We start from the raw sequence: 18,163 nt of genomic DNA, 5'->3' as shown, positions 1-18,163 counted from the left end.
TGATAAACAGCACTACAGGTAAGAGGAAACATTTTGATTTCGGGCTGAGCCTTCCCTTTAAGTCAACTTATATTATAAACAATAAAAACATCACAGTACAAAAATCTCAAAGCACAATATGAGGCATATTTTACAGCCTACTTTTGTTGTTGCCAGAAAAATCTCACTGGCATAAATCAGATTACTCCTGAAGCTTAGGTGTGTCTGTTTCTGAGTGTAAAAAGCACCTTCATCTGCTGAGGAATAGTTCAATCAACCTTCCCTCAAGACACATGCCAGGCTCCAGCATGCAGTGCAGCTTAATGTTTGCACCTACAGAATAAGAAAAGACACTGGACAAGAGCTTGTTTATTGTATGAGAGGTTTGTTATTTCTTTTCATGCTGGTGGCCTGGTTGTGGTGGATGGATTACTTTGACCACGTCAGAAACTTACTCAGAAGGTCTTATTTAGCTTACTAAATTTCCAGTTTCTGAATTTTACACTTTAGCATTTGGGAAAATCTGTTAAATTTGTTTTTAGGGGCTCAGCAACAATATAACCAAGATAATATTATTCAAACACAGACAATGACACACGAAACAAAAAGCCTAACAGAAGGAAAACACAGTTTATTAGTGATATGTGCCATGCTTTTTAAGTTTGGGATGAAAGTTTGACTCAACACTTCCCCTCTTGTTCTGGTACTTCACTTTTTTTGCAGCCTATTTTAATGAGATGTCTGATTAGCTTCTGTATTTAAAGGCCAATGAAATCAGGGGAGCAGAAACTATTAACTTACACAGCTGATAATTTAGTGTCAGAATCATCTAAATGTCTGTTTAGTTACACAGCAGCAGACACACTATATAAGCTAAACATGGTCATAATCAGTACTGATTACTTCATAATTCTTGCTCCTGCCCCATATTTATTTATTCATACAGTTTAAAGTTACAGTGATAGTGCACATTAATAGACATTTCTGTACATGTTTTAGTTTAGCCATCTTGGCTAATTTCCACCTGCAGCACCTGGGCAGGTGTAATGACAGTTATGAAATGCATTAAAACAGAAACAGCATGGACGGATTAAGAGACATTGAACTCCTGGGCACAGATATGCAAAAGGCCCCACCACCTTTCCTACATAGCTGCAAGACAGACAGGTTTTGTGTCTCTTTGTATTCGTTTTGTGGCTTTTTGAGGTCATTTTGTCTCTCTTCAAAGTAATTTAGTCTATTTGGGGAGTTTTGTGTTTCTTTTAGGTAATTTTGTTACTTTTGTGGTTGTTGAGTCTGTCTTTGCAGTCATTTTATGTCTCCTTGTGGTTGTTTTGTGTCAATTTAAGGCAGTTTTGTGTTTCTTTTAGGGAATTTTGTGACTTTTTGGTTGTTCAGTGTGTCCTGGTAGTCATTTTATTTGCCCTTGTGGGTGTTTTGTGTCTCTATGTAATCATTTTATGTCTCCTTGTGGTTGTGCTTGACCTTGTGGGTGTTTTGTGTTATTCATTCCTTCATTCATTTTCTGGGTCGTGGGGGGGCTGGAGCCTATCCCAGCTGACACTGGGCAACAGGTGGGGTACACCCTGGACAGGTCGCCAGTCTATCACAGGGCTGACACATAGAGACAGACAATCATTCACACTCACATTCACACCTATGGACAGTTTAGAGTCACCAATTAACCTGCATGTGTTTGGACTGTGGGAGGAAGCCGGAGTACCTGGAGGAAACTCACGCTGACACGGGGATAACATGCAAACTCCTCTAAGAAGGGTTCCCCCACGCTAGAGATGAACTCTCCACCCCAGGTTCGACCCAGGAGCCATTCTACTGTGAGGTGACAATGCTGACCACCGCACCACTGTGTGTCAATTTAAGGCAATTTTGTGTTTCTTTTAGGTAATTTTGTGCCCTTTTTGGTTGTTTAGTGTCTCTATGTAGTCATTTTTTGTCTTTTTTGTAGTATTTTTGTGTACACTATGAGGTAATGTGTCAATTTTAGTAATTTGTGTGTCTTTGTGGTCCTTTTAAGTGTCCTTGTGGTTGTTTTGTGTCTCTGTGAGGTAATTTTGTGTCTTTCTTCTGGTTATTTTGTGTCTCCTTACAGTTTCTTTGTATGTCTTTGTCATTTTCAGTCTCTTTTAACTTTGAACTTAAGTGATATTTTGTAGGTAAAGGCCAGGTGGGACCCCTGATACTTTGGGCCTCTGAACCTGTAGGCCCGCATTTTTATGTATTGTTATCCGTTAACAACGGACAACAACACATTAAACCTTTAAAAAGGCACACTTAACGTTATTTGATTACAATACATATATAAATGAGCGATGTGTGTCACAGTCAAGATGCTGCACACACTGACCATGGAAAAGCCCTCCGTTTCATTGTGAATATCTTCCCCCTATTTTCTGCAAACAGCAGTTAATTTGTCCTGTGGTATTGTAAATCATTTATCATCAACAAAAAGATATTAGAGGTGACCCTGCTTTGGTATTTGTAATTATTTATTGCCAAGCACAATCTGCCATGAGGTGGAGCTTATGTCTGATAACAGGGTTGATCAGTGACAGCTCATCAAATGTCAGCCCTGCTTTGATGATGCAGACACGTTCTCTCCTGATTCCTGCTCCTCCTGACCACACATATAGCCACATGCTGACTGCTGACTGCCTCTCCCTCCCCCAGAGTCCCTCCGAGGTGCCAGGGTGCTGGTGATGGGTGCCAGTACAGACAGCGGGGGAACAGTTGGCATACCATCACACCAGGCTGGGTGCCCAGATAGTAATAACAACGAGGAGGGAGTACATGCATTACACAAGGTCTATGCTCTTGAGAACGTGTCTGATGCAATTTGTCACCTGTTGTGCACTTCCTTTTACACATCCATCACTATTTTTCTAGCTTTTCTCTTTCTTTCATGAAACCATCTGTCTGGACTCTTGGCAACTGCTTTCATTGTTCAGACTCAATAAACATAAACTCATGTATCTTTGACTGTGAATCCATCTCGTCTCACAAGGTCAGTAATTCAGGCAAAACAGGATGAATAAAACACCATATGTGACTTGTTATGGCTGCAATGTGTGATTTTGTTCCCGTCCTGCAGATGGCAGAAGTGCTGGGGTCCAAAAGACTGGACAGCAACATGTTTGTTCCCTTTGATCCCTTTAATCATCTAACTACAAGGTGAGGAATCTCTGTTTGTATATCTGTATGAATACGCACATATATATATATATATATACAGTACAGGCCAAAAGTTTGGACACACCTTCTCATTCAATGCGTTGTCTTTATTTTCATGACTATTTACATTGTAGATTCTCACTGAAGGCATCAAAACTATGAATGAACACATGTGGAGTTATGTACTTAACAAAAAAAGGTGAAATAACTGAAAACATGTTTTATATTCTAGTTTCTTCAAAATAGCCACCCTTTGCTCTGATTACTGCTTTGCACACTCTTGGCATTCTCTCCATGAGCTTCAAGAGGTAGTCACCTGAAATGGTTTCCACTTCACAAGTGTGCCTTATCAGGGTTAATTAGTGGAATTTCTTGCTTTATCAATGGGGTTGGGACCATCAGTTGTGTTGTGCAGAAGTCAGGTTAATACACAGCCGACAGCCCTATTGGACAACTGTTAAAATTCATATTATGGCAAGAACCAATCAGCTAACTAAAGAAAAACCAGTGGCCATCATTACTTTAAGAAATGAAGGTCAGTCAGTCCGGAAAATTGCAAAAACTTTAAATGTATCCCCAAGTGGAGTCGCAAAAACCATCAAGCGCTACAACGAAACTGGCACACATGAGGACCGACCCAGGAAAGGAAGACCAAGAGTCACCTCTGCTTCTGAGGATAAGTTCATCCGAGTCACCAGCCTCAGAAATCGCAAGTTAACAGCAGCTCAGATCAGAGACCAGATGAATGCCACACAGAGTTCTAGCAGCAGACCCATCTCTAGAACAACTGTTAAGAGGAGACTGCGCCAATCAGGCCTTCATGGTCAAATAGCTGCTAGGAAACCACTGCTAAGGAGAGGCAACAAGCAGAAGAGATTTGTTTGGGCCAAGAAACACAAGGAATGGACATTAGACCAGTGGAAATCTGTGCTTTGGTCTGATGAGTCCAAATTTGAGATCTTTGGTTCCAACTGCCGTGTCTTTGTGAGACGCAGAAAAGGTGAACGGATGGATTCCACATGCCTGGTTCCCACTGTGAAGCATGGAGGAGGAGGTGTGATGGTGTGGGGGTGTTTTGCTGGTGACACTGTTGGGGATTTATTCAAAATTGAAGGCACACTGAACCAGCATGGCTACCACAGCATCCTGCAGCGACATGCCATCCCATCCGGTTTGCGTTTAGTTGGACGATCATTTATTTTTCAACAGGACAATGACCCCAAACACACCTCCAGGCTGTGTAAGGGCTATTTGACCAAGAAGGAGAGTGATGGAGTGCTGCGGCAGATGACCTGGCCTCCACAGTCACCGGACCTGAACCCAATCGAGATGGTTTGGGGTGAGCTGGACCGCAGAGTGAAGGCAAAGGGGCCAACAAGTGCTAAACACCTCTGGGAACTCCTTCAAGACTGTTGGAAAACCATTTCAGGTGACTACCTCTTGAAGCTCATGGAGAGATGCCAAGAGTGTGCAAAGCAGTAATCAGAGCAAAGGGTGGCTATTTTGAAGAAACTAGAATATAAAACATGTTTTCAGTTATTTCACCTTTTTTTGTTAAGTACATAACTCCACATGTGTTCATTCATAGTTTTGATGCCTTCAGTGAGAATCTACAATGTAAATAGTCATGAAAATAAAGAAAACGCATTGAATGAGAAGGTGTGTCCAAACTTTTGGCCTGTACTGTATGTGTGTGTGTGTGTGTGTGTGTGTGTGTGTGTGTGTGTGTCCTTCGCACATCTTGAGAACCTTTCATCCAATCTCCTTCACACTTGGCGAGTGTGAAGCCAGGGACCCAAGGACATGCATTGTTGACTCTGGTGCGACTGGGACATGTGACATGTTCGATATTAATAAACTTTGAATAAACAAGCCAACAGCATTCTGTGCAGCAGCGGGGGCGGGGCTTCAGGGCTCTGCGGACTGAGTCGACCATGTCTTGTTTCTGACCAGAGGTAGCCACGACTTGAGTGTGTTTTTCAGGGGTGGATTTAGCAGTCTGGGGGCCCCAGGCAAACACCATCCTACTTTACTTTTCACCCTTTCTCTGTTCCGTCTGTTCAGAATGGAGCTTTCAGTGCTAATATAATGCTTGATTGTTTATGAATGATGGTGTGTCATACTGTCAAGGTCCAGTGTGCAGGATTTAGGGCAACCTTTAATATCAAAAGGGCCATTTTCCTATCTGTCTGGAGCCGCAATACATATTTGTGCCCTATAACAAAGGTGACACAGCCTAATGAGTCTAAATTAGCCTGTCATCATTGCTAACAGTTCTAAATGAGCATTCATTAATATGTTTTACCACAACGTTGTTACCCTCCAGTGGGCTATTTATGATTATTTGCAATTTTTTTAACGTTGCCGTGTGAGCTATGAAAGCAAACAAATCGGTCCAAGCACTATTTAATTCTTGATTTTCCTCAGAGACTTTTTCATTTTCGGATTCGGAATCCATAACCAGCCTAGCTAGGGGGACATTTTTGAGTGTATAGGCAACACATATTACAGGTGGAACATGTAAGAATCGCTTTCAACCTACAACACTGATAAATAAAAATTAAAATGTTACATATACTTGTTATTCATTTCCATATACATTTTGTCAAAGCCACGTAGAGCCACTGGAGAAGGGCTAAGGAGCCGCAGGTTGCCTATCTGCATATTGCCAGAAATGGAATATAATATAATAAGTATATTTTCTTTAGTGTGTAATTACCTGAAAATGACAATCGTGTTTTCATTACCTTAGAATGACCTGTTTATATCTACATAGGGAGCGGGTCCTCGTCTATCACCTTGTTTCTACAGTAGCCCAGAACGGACAAACCAAACACTGGCTCTAGATAGGGCCACTCGTGTTTTTGAGGTAGTTAGAAGCCTACCTGCAGTGTTTTTATCGCTTTAAATTACCGAGTCCATTTCTTTCAGAGAGGACAAAACCTCTGCAGATAATTCAGCTCCCAGTGAAAGCCTCGTGAACGTCTGGACCTTAAGTTGTCAGAGAAAAAAGTTGAACATAGGTTAGCATGTGGGGATGCAAGCAGCCCGTCCCCAACATGCCAAATAGCATTAGAGAAACACTCATTTGTAACGTTAAGCTGCTTTACACAGTGTTATAACTGGTTAAGTCACTGGGTCCGTTTGTTTCAGAGAGTGGGAGACCTCTGTGGATGATACAGCCTCTTGATAAAAACCAACCAAACAATGAACACTGAAGGAGTTCTAACAGGGAGAAGTTTCAGCTGGTTGCAATCTGCAATCCTCACCACTAGATGCCACTGAATCTCCCTAAATCTAAACACACTTAATTTTGAATGTCAGGCTGTATTTTGTTTGTAAAATCTGAATCTGCCACGTCACCAGTAACATGTCTCCGTCAGGTAGATGTAACAGTACATTGTTTTTCTTTGAAATACACACTGATAAAAACCAGGCCTCAGGATTGCAACAACTTAGAGTCCACACACTGATTAAAGGTGACCATGTTATGCATCAGTAGTGTAAAGTGTGTATGATGAATAAAGTGAGTGTGGTAGGAGTAAAACTAACTAACACAAAACAATCATAGTGAAGGCCATGTGGGAAAGGGAATCACCCAGGATGTCAGCCCTTCATCCATCATCCTCTGTTGTGATCCTGGGTTTTTGCTCATATTCTATTTTCTTCTGGACTTTGTTTTGGAGTTTTGTGTTCCTTGTTTCATGTTATCCGTTCATGTTTAATCTGCTTCCTGTTTTATTTTGTAAATTATCTCCTCATGTGTCATGTCTGGTTTTACTTCCTGTCTTTGTGTGTTTTCCCGCCTGTTTTCTGTCACACCTGTCTCGTTAGTCCTTCCCTGTTCCTCTTCCCTTCACACCTGTTTTGTATTTAGTCTTATCTGCTCCACCCGTGTTGTTAGCCAGTCTCCATTTCCCTCCTTTTGCCCGTGTCCTCCTACTCCAGCTGTGTCTCGTCCTTGTGATTAGTTTTCTGTGCATATATACCTGTGTGTTTCCCTTTGTCAGTTTGTCTGTAGTGATCGTGTTTTGTCATCCTGGGTCCAGTTCTGCCTGTGCTGAGCCTGTTGTTCATTTTGGGTTCTGTTTGTCTGTGTTTCTCCTGCGTTCATCCGGCATCCCTTCCTGTTCATCGTATTTTTCCCTGCTTCAGTTTGGTTTTTTGTTTGTTTTTCTTTGGACTTTGAGTTGCCTCCCGGTTCTGGATGTTTTCAAACACTTCAACCTGTCTGTCGATCTGCATTTTGGGTCCCCTTCTCTGAACTGAAACATAACGTCCTCCCTACATTATACCCACCAACATTCCTTCATCCTCTCCTCCCTTCTACCCTCATCTTTTCTTGAAGACTGGTGCATACCTCTCTCATGCCTCATTCTGAATACCATCTGGGGGGTCTGTAATCAGCTCAGGTAGAAAAATGCCTGGAACAGAACCCCACACTGAGTCTCCCTCTGCCTGATCTCCAGTACGTCCTCCCAGATCAACCTTGTATAAGACATTCCTCTTCCACCCTCACCCCCACTTACATCCATTCACCACTCCTCAACAACCAATGCCTCCTGAATTACAATTAAACATTTAAACAACATATTGTTGTGGCGTTGTCCTTGCTAGAGAATCTGTAGCTGTATGGGCTGCAGCAGTATTGAACCAAACGGATCCTTTAAAGGAATTGTTTCAGCATTTTTAGAAATTAACTCTTTTACCTTTATCAAACAGGCAGACAGCTGTTCTGAACTCTGTGAATGAAGGAAACATCTTGATACATAACACTATTTATAAACTTGCACAAATATCTGAGAGGTCATGAGAGAATCCTTCGCTCTATTTTTTTTCTGCGAGTTACATTATTACAGGACCTTCGTCGAAAAACCTTGAAACTTTGTCTGCATTCCTATTGGCCGATAAACAAATGCACTTGACTCTTTTGTGTTGCTTAGCAACCCGTGCCAGTCCCTGGTTTTTATATATGAAAAACCAGCATGCCGCCAATCTGGAGACTTACAGGGAGCAGTGTGAATGAGACCAGCCACGATCAGCCACGGTGCATATTAAATTAAAACGTTGAGAGCTTCTCTGAGTGGAAGCATTGTGTGTTATTAACAAGAGACGGTGACATGATTGATTTTTACGTTCTGTGTCAGCAGAGATGAAGATGATTCGTCACTCAAGTGTCTCTAACATCATGTCAGCTTTGGATTTTAGTGTTTGTATTTCAAACAATCTTTACTGCATTTATCTGATAACATTTAATAGAAATATATATAGTGCCTTTTTTATATAAAGGATGTGCTTTATTTCTTCTGAGGTGGGCTTGACTCTCTGTTCTAAGCACCCTGTCTGCCATGCGTAACAAAAATGGGGATCCTGTCAGGTCACTCATGCAGGTATCCTGGAGGAGGGGGAGGCAGGTGGAATATATGTGGTGTGTTTTCACATTTTTAACGTCTGAAGCCTTTTCCATCATTTCAATCCAGTCCTTCTTTCCCTTTTCTAAATAACTGTGTTCACCTTCACTGCTTCTAATATATTTAGGCACAGCTGGTATTTGACGTAACGCTGAAGCATCGTGATTTTGAATCTTTTAATTGTTGTCTGTCCTCCTGTGTCATCTGTTCCCTCATCTGTGTGAATACAAAATCATCTGTTACACCAGAGCTGGAGGCGCAGGATCTATTGTGCCTCTCAGACTTCTTAGTGAGTGCAGGTATCTTATATTTGCTCAAGTTTGCTTGCTAATATTAGGCCCGGCTCTGCATCCACCCCATACACAGACCAAATACTGGCAGTGGAGTGTAATAAAAAGCGAAAAACATAAAAAAAGGGATGGATACTGTGTGTAAGAGACTCATTTACCAATTAATTCTGATGCTAATAGGCCCCGAGCACTAACAGAGTTTACACTGAATCCTTTCTTCATCGCAACTTGTTAGCCATGTTGCAGAAAGTCAGGTCAGCGTCTCTTCTTTTAATCATTAGGACAATTAGTGCATAGTTAGTTCTGTGATATCTTCATCATTTGGTGTGTTAGACTTTAATTGCATGCATTCTTGAAGTCTCACACCACTGCTATGATCTCTCCTGCTGGTTTTACGTGGTCACTCCAATCTCTGACACATACTGAAGAAGCTACTACAGGTGTAGCTTTCAGGAGGGATGCAGAGAACACATCCCTGTCAATATTTCAAACGTGCATTTGTCCCTCACAAAGGCTTTTATTTTGACAACATAAACAGATGCAGAAAATGCACAAATTGGTGCCCAAAATTCAGGAAATTAAGTGTTTTGATGTCAAAATGTTCCCTGTTTCATGTGTCCCCTCCCTCACACCCTTGTCAGTGGCACTACGGAAAGCAAGTGCTATCTGCTGTCCATTACAGTGACCGAGGCAGCCACTGACATCCACAGAGGGATTTAGACTCCACTTACTGCTCTTATTTATGGTTGACATGCATTTTGTCCTCTAAGCACTCAAAGTGTTGCACGTAGTACAGCGTTAAGTAAAGCTTTCTGGCAGCAGGCCATTTCGTATAAGAGGCGTCTGAGTGAAGAATGGAGTGTAACTAGCAGGACAAAAGAACTGGAGAGACCGTCATGCTTTTTTAAACATCCTCAGCACCTGGGCCCAGTTACTCAAAAAACTGAAATTCGATTGTAATAATCTGGATTTGGAAATCCGAGGCAACATTGGATTGCATCACCCTGATCAAAACATTTTCAAGATTACAAAATCCACACACCCAGTGCTCTAAATAGGACGACATACCACAATGTAGGCTACTAGCTATGTGAAGAACAACAGGTAGAAGAGTCAGCGTGGGGTCACTTTAAGTGTCTTTATCTGAAGGGACAGAAAACAGCATGGGGGATGCAATTGTTAGAAACTACTTCCGACTGTGTCATTGTATTTAATATAAAGTGATAAATGGAAGTGAAAATTGGGTATTTTTGTTTGTTGTTGATGGTGGTTTGGGGGATTATTTTATGGGGACAACATCTTTTTATTTATTTATTTTTTACTTTACTGTACTGAGAGGCAAAATAAGTGGTTGAATGTCTTCTTTATCACTGTCACACTTAAACAAACCAAGTGCCAAATGTAGATAAATGTGAATATGTTTGACAAATTTAAAACTTTTATCACATTGTGTTCCTGAAATCCTTCCTGAATCCCCCCTTTTTGGATCAAAGGTGTCCTGATGCTGCTAAAAGTTACATGCTGAAGGTTTAAACCAGATAAGAACAAAGCCAGGATTACATGATCCAATCCAGAATCTTTTTTTTTTTCCTTTTGAATAACACATTTTGAAGATTTGATTCAATTCATTAGCTGAAATCTGATTAACAACGTGTGGTATGCGTGTATTCAGTGCCGTCATGTTAGTGCTGATGTGAGGAAATGCTGAAATACACTTAAAAGATTTACATCTGCATTTTATTTCACCTATAAAAAGCCAGGAATGAGGTCCAGTGCAGATTAATGAATGAACAATGAACATTTAGGTGAGTGATTACATTTATGTAGCACCACTGGAAAGAAGTGAGGTGTAGACTAAAGACAGGAAAGGAAGTGAAATGAGTAACACTGGGTTATTTCAGTCTGTTTTGTACAAATTGTGCTGCTGTGTGCCATTATTACAGCATTTCCCTGAGGTTTAGCAGCAGTTTTCATAGTGTGTGATTCAGTTTCATGAGTGTCCCTGCTTAAATGGTGCTGCTGATTGCAATTTTGCCAGTAAGTAATACTGCTGAACATTAAGACCCAGTCACACCAGGGCGTGCATGCAGGGATGAATCAGAACATTTTAAGTGCATTTTTTCTTCTTCCAAGGGCAGGTTACATATTGTTGAATAAACAGGAAAACTCAATGCCGACGCTGAAGAGTGAGCACGTTCTGAACTGAAGAGCCGTGCAGGTGAAAGCTGACGCACACTGAAGAGCACTGCTCGTGCTGAGAGGTAGACTGGGACTTGTTGTTCTTTGATCAGCGTCACAACAAAATCACTAGTCTTCCACTCAACACTTTGCCAAAGCGTCCTCTCATTGTTGTTCGGAGCTCCACGTCCACGGCTTCAACCTGCAATAAAAGAAAGAGTTGTAACACCACAGAGGCACTTCACTCTTCCTCCAATGCTAAGCATATTGATTTTGCCTTACAGAGTTACAGAGCGTTTCAGGATATGCATGTGTCACAGGTGCTGAGGAGCACCCGACCAGCGGCGAGTGGTGTGTGTTGACAGGTTGTGAACTTCAGATGTCGGAGATGGAGACACTACATGCAATTCCCATCTCTGTGTTTCCCTCAACCAATTTCTCTCTGAAGCCTGTTGACATTCCATCTTTCCTTTGTTGTTGTAATGCCAACCTTTCAGCTCCTCTCAAAAGAGGGAGACAGGAGGAGGAGGAGGAGGAGGAGGGGAGGAACAGAGAGGATCACAGCACAGCACTTAGAATAAACGCTGCTCACCATATGCAATGAACAGAAAACCCTCCAAGCTGTGCACAATTTGCAATTACACCCCATTTAGATTGAGGGAAAATGGAAACAACTCGCCGATATGTGCTCTCTCTCCAATAAGTCACATTTGGACTGAGAGAGAACAGAGACAGACAGATTGTCCTGCATCTCCAGTATGTTTCTGAGCTGGTAGCTATGCAACAAGACTGGGAGTCAGTGGAAGAGGGGGATGGGAAGATGGGGACAGTTTAGTGAGAAGAAGGAGAAGGGTGGAAGGAAGCAAGGAAGGAGGGAAAGAGGGGAAGTGTAAACTAGAGAAAAGAGGAGTGCTGAGCGAAGACAGCACTCCATTTAGACCAAGAGGAGACCCCAGAGGAGAGAATCAATAATGTCCACTGGAGTCATTTTAATATAGTATTGACTGAAAACAAATTCATTTGTTGCTCTTGCAGGCTCACATTCAAGCATCAGCCAAAAAAAGCCATCCAGTAGGGACATCTGAATGCTGAGCATGTTAATATCCACCAGACATGTCAACACTGACTTCAAACACGAGCTCAGAAAGGGACAAATGAACCTGTGATTGCGTCCAGATCGCAGCTCAAGAGAAATGAGTAGCCCTCGACGTGGGAGCTGTCCAGTGTCTCGGTGCTGAATGACGCCCTACTTTTCCTCCACGTCCATCTCCTCCTCTCAGCTCAGCATCTCGCCTCGATTCCGGCCCGGGAAAAAAAAAAAAAACATGCCACCTGTTGCTGCACCGAAGTTTTCTCTCTGGAGGTTATAAAGCCGAAAGACCTCTAATATCTGACACATATACCACACAGCGACCCTGCTCCTGATCTAAAGTCAGCTTAGATATCTTTTCCCCCCTCTTCTCTGTCAAATCACGGCAACATGACGACATGATAAACATTCACCCCCTCCAGGCGAGGCAGGAAGAGGAGGAAGGGGTTGTCATTTAATTTCCTTCAGACGCAGCTATTCCTTTTATGCCTCTCTCTTTTTTTGCTTCATCATAGGCCTGTTTGTTTCTCAACCCTGGAGTGCAATGAAATAAAACACATTAACACCCTGCATGCGCGTGATGGACAAAAGGATGGACTCACCGTGTATCGACGGGAAACAACAGGTGATGCCGACATAATGTTATGCAGCGTGTGCTGGGTGAGTAGCTGGAGAGGCTGCGTCTCTGTCACCGCTGGCTTTCTCTGCTGAAACCAGCCACGATCGGAGGCTGTTGCGCCCTCCCATCTGAGCCTCCACGTAATGGTTATCATGATGTTACTGGGTAGGCTGGAGGAAGATGGATCAGCGTGTTTATATACGTCTGCTGCCCGGAGAAGACAAGGAGGAGGCGGGACGAGGTGGAGTGACGACTGCGCGGGGAGGCCAATTGACGTGGATTTGTTTTTTTCTCCTTTCCTCCAGACCTTGTTAAGGGTGCGGCCCAAACCAGCAGCCAAATTACATTATATGAAGGTTAAGGATGCATATAAATAAAACACATTGGGGCTGGGGGTGTGTGTCGATGGATAATACCTGGGTTTCTGTTTAAGGTTTCATTACTGTAGGGTTAAATCAATAGTTTTCTAACCTCGTGTCAGCGCGTGATTTTAATCTGATGGAGGAGACACATCACACACATTCACACATGCACAAAAAGCTAAATTGAAATCATGTGTCCCAAGAGTGCAAAAGACTGAGCACCTGTGGTGAGGCGCTCAGATGTAATTGAATTAAACCTGAGCTGTGCAGATCAAGATTATGCATCAAATTAATTGGTGAGGGAAACAACAAGAGTGAAAATATTACATACCTAAAGGGCTGTGGAAATTGTAGATTGTAAAAATTAATTGCTTTGGAGAAAAAAACCAAATGGGCTGAAAACAATTTAATTTATAATCCTATGCAAATACATTTATACACCTGGAGTTATACACTTTCTGGTTCAGTTGAACTAAAAGCTCACTTGATCCCCTTCAAGAGTCAGTACTTTGGTGCCACTTTAAAGGTCCAGTGTGCAGGATTAAGGAGGCAGAAGTGGAATATAATAAGTGGCGTGTAATTAATCCCCCTGAAAATAAGGACTGTTGTGTTTTTGTTACCTTTGAATGAGCCGTTTACATCTACATACGGAGCGGGTTCTCATCTGTGGAGACTGCCATCTTTCTACAGTAGCCCAGAACGGACAAACCAAACACTGACTCTAGACCAGTGCTTTTCAAACTTTTTGTGCACCAAAGGGCAAGCCCAAACTCTCAAGACAAGAAAAATAAGATAAAACAAGACAGCTTTTGTGATAGTGTCTACTGACAGTTTTTTTGCTCTCTTTTCTTTTGGTGGTAGGTCGTTTTTGCCGGTGCTTTGTTGTAGTTTGCTCCGTACAATAAAGTGATCCATTGTCCCACTCACGGCTCACACACTTATAATTCCCACACGTGAACGGTGACAAATAGGTTTCCAGTGAGGGCTATTTTAACTAAATTAAATAAAATTAAATTGAATTTTTTAGCTAGCTTCGTTAGGAAATGGGTGCACACAACATACTGATACAGTCAATTAAAAATTCATTCCTGACATTTTGTATATCCCCAGATGAATATTGCAATAATAATGAGTAGTTATCACAAAATCCCACGGCACACCTGGTTTGGCATCACGGCATACCATTTCAGAACCACTGCTCTACATAGGGTCGTGCGTGTTTTCGAGTCAGCGACCGTAGTGAGAAGTTCCTTCATGATGAGAGTGTTGGAAAAACATCAGCTTTTACTGGTTTGAATCACCAGGTCCATTTGTTGTGGAGAGGAGGAGACCTCTGCGAATAATTCGGCACCCAGAAAAAAAACACCTGACCTTCTTAAGTAAGGTCAGCACACATTAGCAGGTGCTGGACTAGTGCCCTGTCCCCAGTGTGTCAAACTGCATCAGAGAAACACTAATTTGTAACATGAAACTGCTTTATTTACTGTTGTTACTGGTTAAATCACCGGGTTCTGTTGTTTTGTAGAGCAGGAGACAATAGCTGAGCACACATTTGCAAGTGCTAGGCAAGCAGGCCGTCTGTGACGTGCTGAACAGGGTAGGAGAAACACTGAATTGTAAAGCTTTACTTTGTCCGTTTGTTTTGGAGAGGAAGAGACCTCTGCTGATAATTCGGCTACCAGTAAAAACCTCCTGAACATGTGGATCTTAAGTTATCAGAGGAAAAAGGTGAGCAGAAATCAGCAGGTACTGGGCTAGAGGCTGAAAGATGGATGAAAATATTGGTCACAATCAGGGCCCTTAGAACCACCATTGACTGAGACATAAAACAAGAAGCAAAAACATACATTGACCTTAGTTTATGTTTAAAAGAATAATACTATAATGAATTAAACAAGCATCCCCATGGGGATACTATCAGCACCACAAAGCAACAATGATTGTATACCTACCACTACAGTCTCCTGTGGACAGTAACAACACACTTGTCCTAGTTCTCATAGCTTTTTTAAATGAAGGGAGGCAGTGAAAAAGATGTTTGGTGCTGTGAGAGAAGCCCTTGGGAGTCTGCATCACTTTATTTTGCAGGCAACTGGTGTAAATTCAGCAGAGGACGGCTGCTACAAACTAATGTTCCTGAATTTAAAGTCATCTGTCAATCACAGCTCAAATGACTGGCTCTCTAAAACAGGTTAACAGACCTAGACGGTGTGTTGGGAGATGATAATCACAAGTCACTCCTGCATTAATGCAATCATCAAATGACATAATAGTCAAATTATACCGTTACTCATTGTTTTTGACCTCCTTGACAGCTGAGTTGTAGTTGTAGGCTGGCAGGGTGCAGGAGAGCAATTTAAATGTGCACTTGTACTTTTAAGAGTTTGGGTTTAGTATCATTGGTATAATAATATTGGATTTCTCTCTTCCAGTGCAGCACTGACTGTAAAATGCACTCAGCAGAGGTGTCTGTGTTCATTCTGTGCTTGGTGACTCTGCCCAACCCAATCACTGAAATAAATGTTGGCATTGTAAGTTTCAGCAAACCACGGATATGTTACATTTGCATGTTATTATGTGGCGGATACATTTAAACTTTCTATTTTAACAAAGCTGTGGTTAATGTGTGATTAGGTTTTGGCAAAAAAACCTTTTGGTTATGGTTAGGAAGATCATGTTTGGCTTAAAATACCTGATCTGGATCCTGGCATGAAAAGCAGCAATATCTTGGTAAAAAACAATTACTTTTAGTACCTTAAATGCTGGAAAGACAGTGACAGTGTAACACCTAGTCCCTGAGTTTAGTTATGCTTTTCTGTCTTTGTGAATTTTTGGTTACTTCCTGTTTTATTTTGTACTTACCTCTGCCTCTCATTTCAGATATTCACTTCCTGTCCTCCTGTGTTTCCCGCCTTGTGTGATTACCTGCCCCGCCCTGATTAGTGTCACCTGTGTCCCATCATCCCATCTTCCCTTGTCTATTTAGTCAGTGTGCTTCCCTTTGTTCTCTGCCAGTTCATCTTTTCAGTTGTCTGTAAGCATCCCAGCCTTTTTCCTAGTGTCAGTTTATAGTGGTTTTCGATCTAGTTCTGTTTTTCGACCCTGATTTCTGCCCCAACGATGTGGATACCTTCTGCCTTATCTGACTGCCCACTCATGTACCGAACTCATTTCTGCATTACAAGGATTATTGATTTGAACATCTGCTGTGTTGAGTCCTGCTTTGAGTCCAAACTACCGTCAGTCTTAACAGACAGGTTGCTACAAAACACCCACGTCTGGTGCCTAAAAGTCACTGGACACAGAGCAACGATTTGCTGAATCACAACTGTTTTTGTTGTTTGTTGGTCTCAAAGAGTGGTCTGCAACTTGGCAGGCATTTTGCCCAAGTGTCAGTCAATCAATTTATTTGTCACATGAAATCATAAGAGTGCAATTCACTGAAATGTGGCTAGGATCTTCAATGATTCTCCTGGTTTTATTTGCAGGTGTAAACATCCTTTAAGCAGGGAAGAGCAGCAGCTATAGCATGTTCAGCTGAACGAACCACTCTTTGCAGGGCCTTGAGGTCCTGTTTGGTGCTGTTTCCTGCCGTGATGTTCCCTGTCAGGTTGCTCTCAATGATGCAGGAGTAGAAATTCCTCAGTATCTGAGGGGATATCTGGAATTCCCTCAGGCGCCTAAGCTGCTTTGTTGTTCTCACCACTGAGTCAATATGCAGCACCCAGCTCAGACCCTCAGTGATGTGAACATCAAGGTACTTGGAGGGACCCATCCTCTCCACCATGAAACCATTGATATTATCAGGGGGCATAGTACCTTTGCTGTTTACTCCCAAAGTCCACTATCATCTCCTTTATCTTGCTGACGTTCAGGAGCAGCGGGTCAGGGTCACCAGTGGGTCAGGTCCTCTACGTCCCTGTTATTGTCATCTCTTCCACCTCATGACAAAATTAGCTCATACACTATGTCACTTTTTGCTGACATGATTTGCATGAAAGTGGTAAATGTTACAGATTTGTGGTTTGCAGAAACGTACAATGCCAACATTTCCTTCTGGCACCTAAGCTGCTCTGCCCACTCCTCATTCATCCTATCTGAACCAGAGGAAAACACCCAAAAATGACCTGTACAGAAGTATTTTCCCTTTACAAATAATTACAAATGAAATTCAGACACTTTAGGTAGGATGTAAGGATTGGATTTTACCTCCTTGTGTGTCTTAAATTCACTATTACAACTGTCAGCAAAGCATGGTGTATTAAAACGCTTTGTCAGCAACGAGACACTTGGATCACATCTGCCTTATGAGAGTAGTATCTTTTCTTACCATATACAGTGTTACAAGAAAACGAAAAACGGTCCCCATGCAGCTTGAATTCTCTTCACAAGCTACCAAAACCCTCTGGGATGTTTTAAAATTGTCAGTATTATAGTGACACGCAGAGAAAGGAAAGCTGTGTTGAGCATTTTTATTTTCTAGGATTAAAACTGGATCATGCTGGTTTTACATGAATCGATTAATTGAGCAGTCATCGCAGCAGGGCTCAATTTCAGGATGGTCTACCTTTCATTCCCCATAACAAGGACACCGTGACGAGGATGTCTTCCTGCTGCTTTCAGGGCCCTTTGTGACATTTGACTAAAACCTTCAAAAGCCTCAAGACAATGCAGGCCCAACCTGCCTTTATGTTAGCCTGTTGTCTTCTTTCCCAGTGAGCTATTTAAATCAGCATCTTCTCTGACACCTGCTATCTGACAGCTCGTCACAGTTTACAGGCTGTTGAAGAACACACCGACCCCCCATCTTATGAATGCAAAGGTGCTGCAGGGGTGAATGTCGGCTTGTGAATAAGGCACACGAGTGACCCTCTGTGTGCTCTCATGAAATGACCAAAAAGAAGCCTGGGTGGCTGCAGCCATTAGCTCTCACAAAAGCCTTGTTCCTTTGATACCCCGTAGGCCGCTTATCAATACAACTCAAGAGTCGGGCTTAGGGAGGAACCTGGGGGAAGATCCTGCTCTCTGTGTTGTGAGGCTTTAGT

The 18,163-nt window shown here is 42.2% G+C and overlaps 1 long non-coding RNA gene across 1 annotated transcript; it reads left to right on the top strand.

Moving 5' to 3' along the window:
* The first annotated feature begins 61 nt into the window (after positions 1 to 61).
* Positions 62 to 3,168, top strand: LOC144465004 (uncharacterized). Its single transcript, XR_013492403.1, has 3 exons — positions 62 to 1,819; positions 2,668 to 2,801; positions 3,089 to 3,168. It is a non-coding gene; the product is annotated as an uncharacterized LOC144465004 (long non-coding RNA).
* Positions 3,169 to 18,163: the final 14,995 nt, after the last annotated feature.

Source organism: Epinephelus lanceolatus, chromosome 12, assembly GCF_041903045.1.
Source record: "Epinephelus lanceolatus isolate andai-2023 chromosome 12, ASM4190304v1, whole genome shotgun sequence".
Lineage (NCBI taxonomy): Eukaryota > Metazoa > Chordata > Actinopteri > Perciformes > Serranidae > Epinephelus > Epinephelus lanceolatus.
This window is presented reverse-complemented; position numbering and strand designations above follow the sequence as displayed.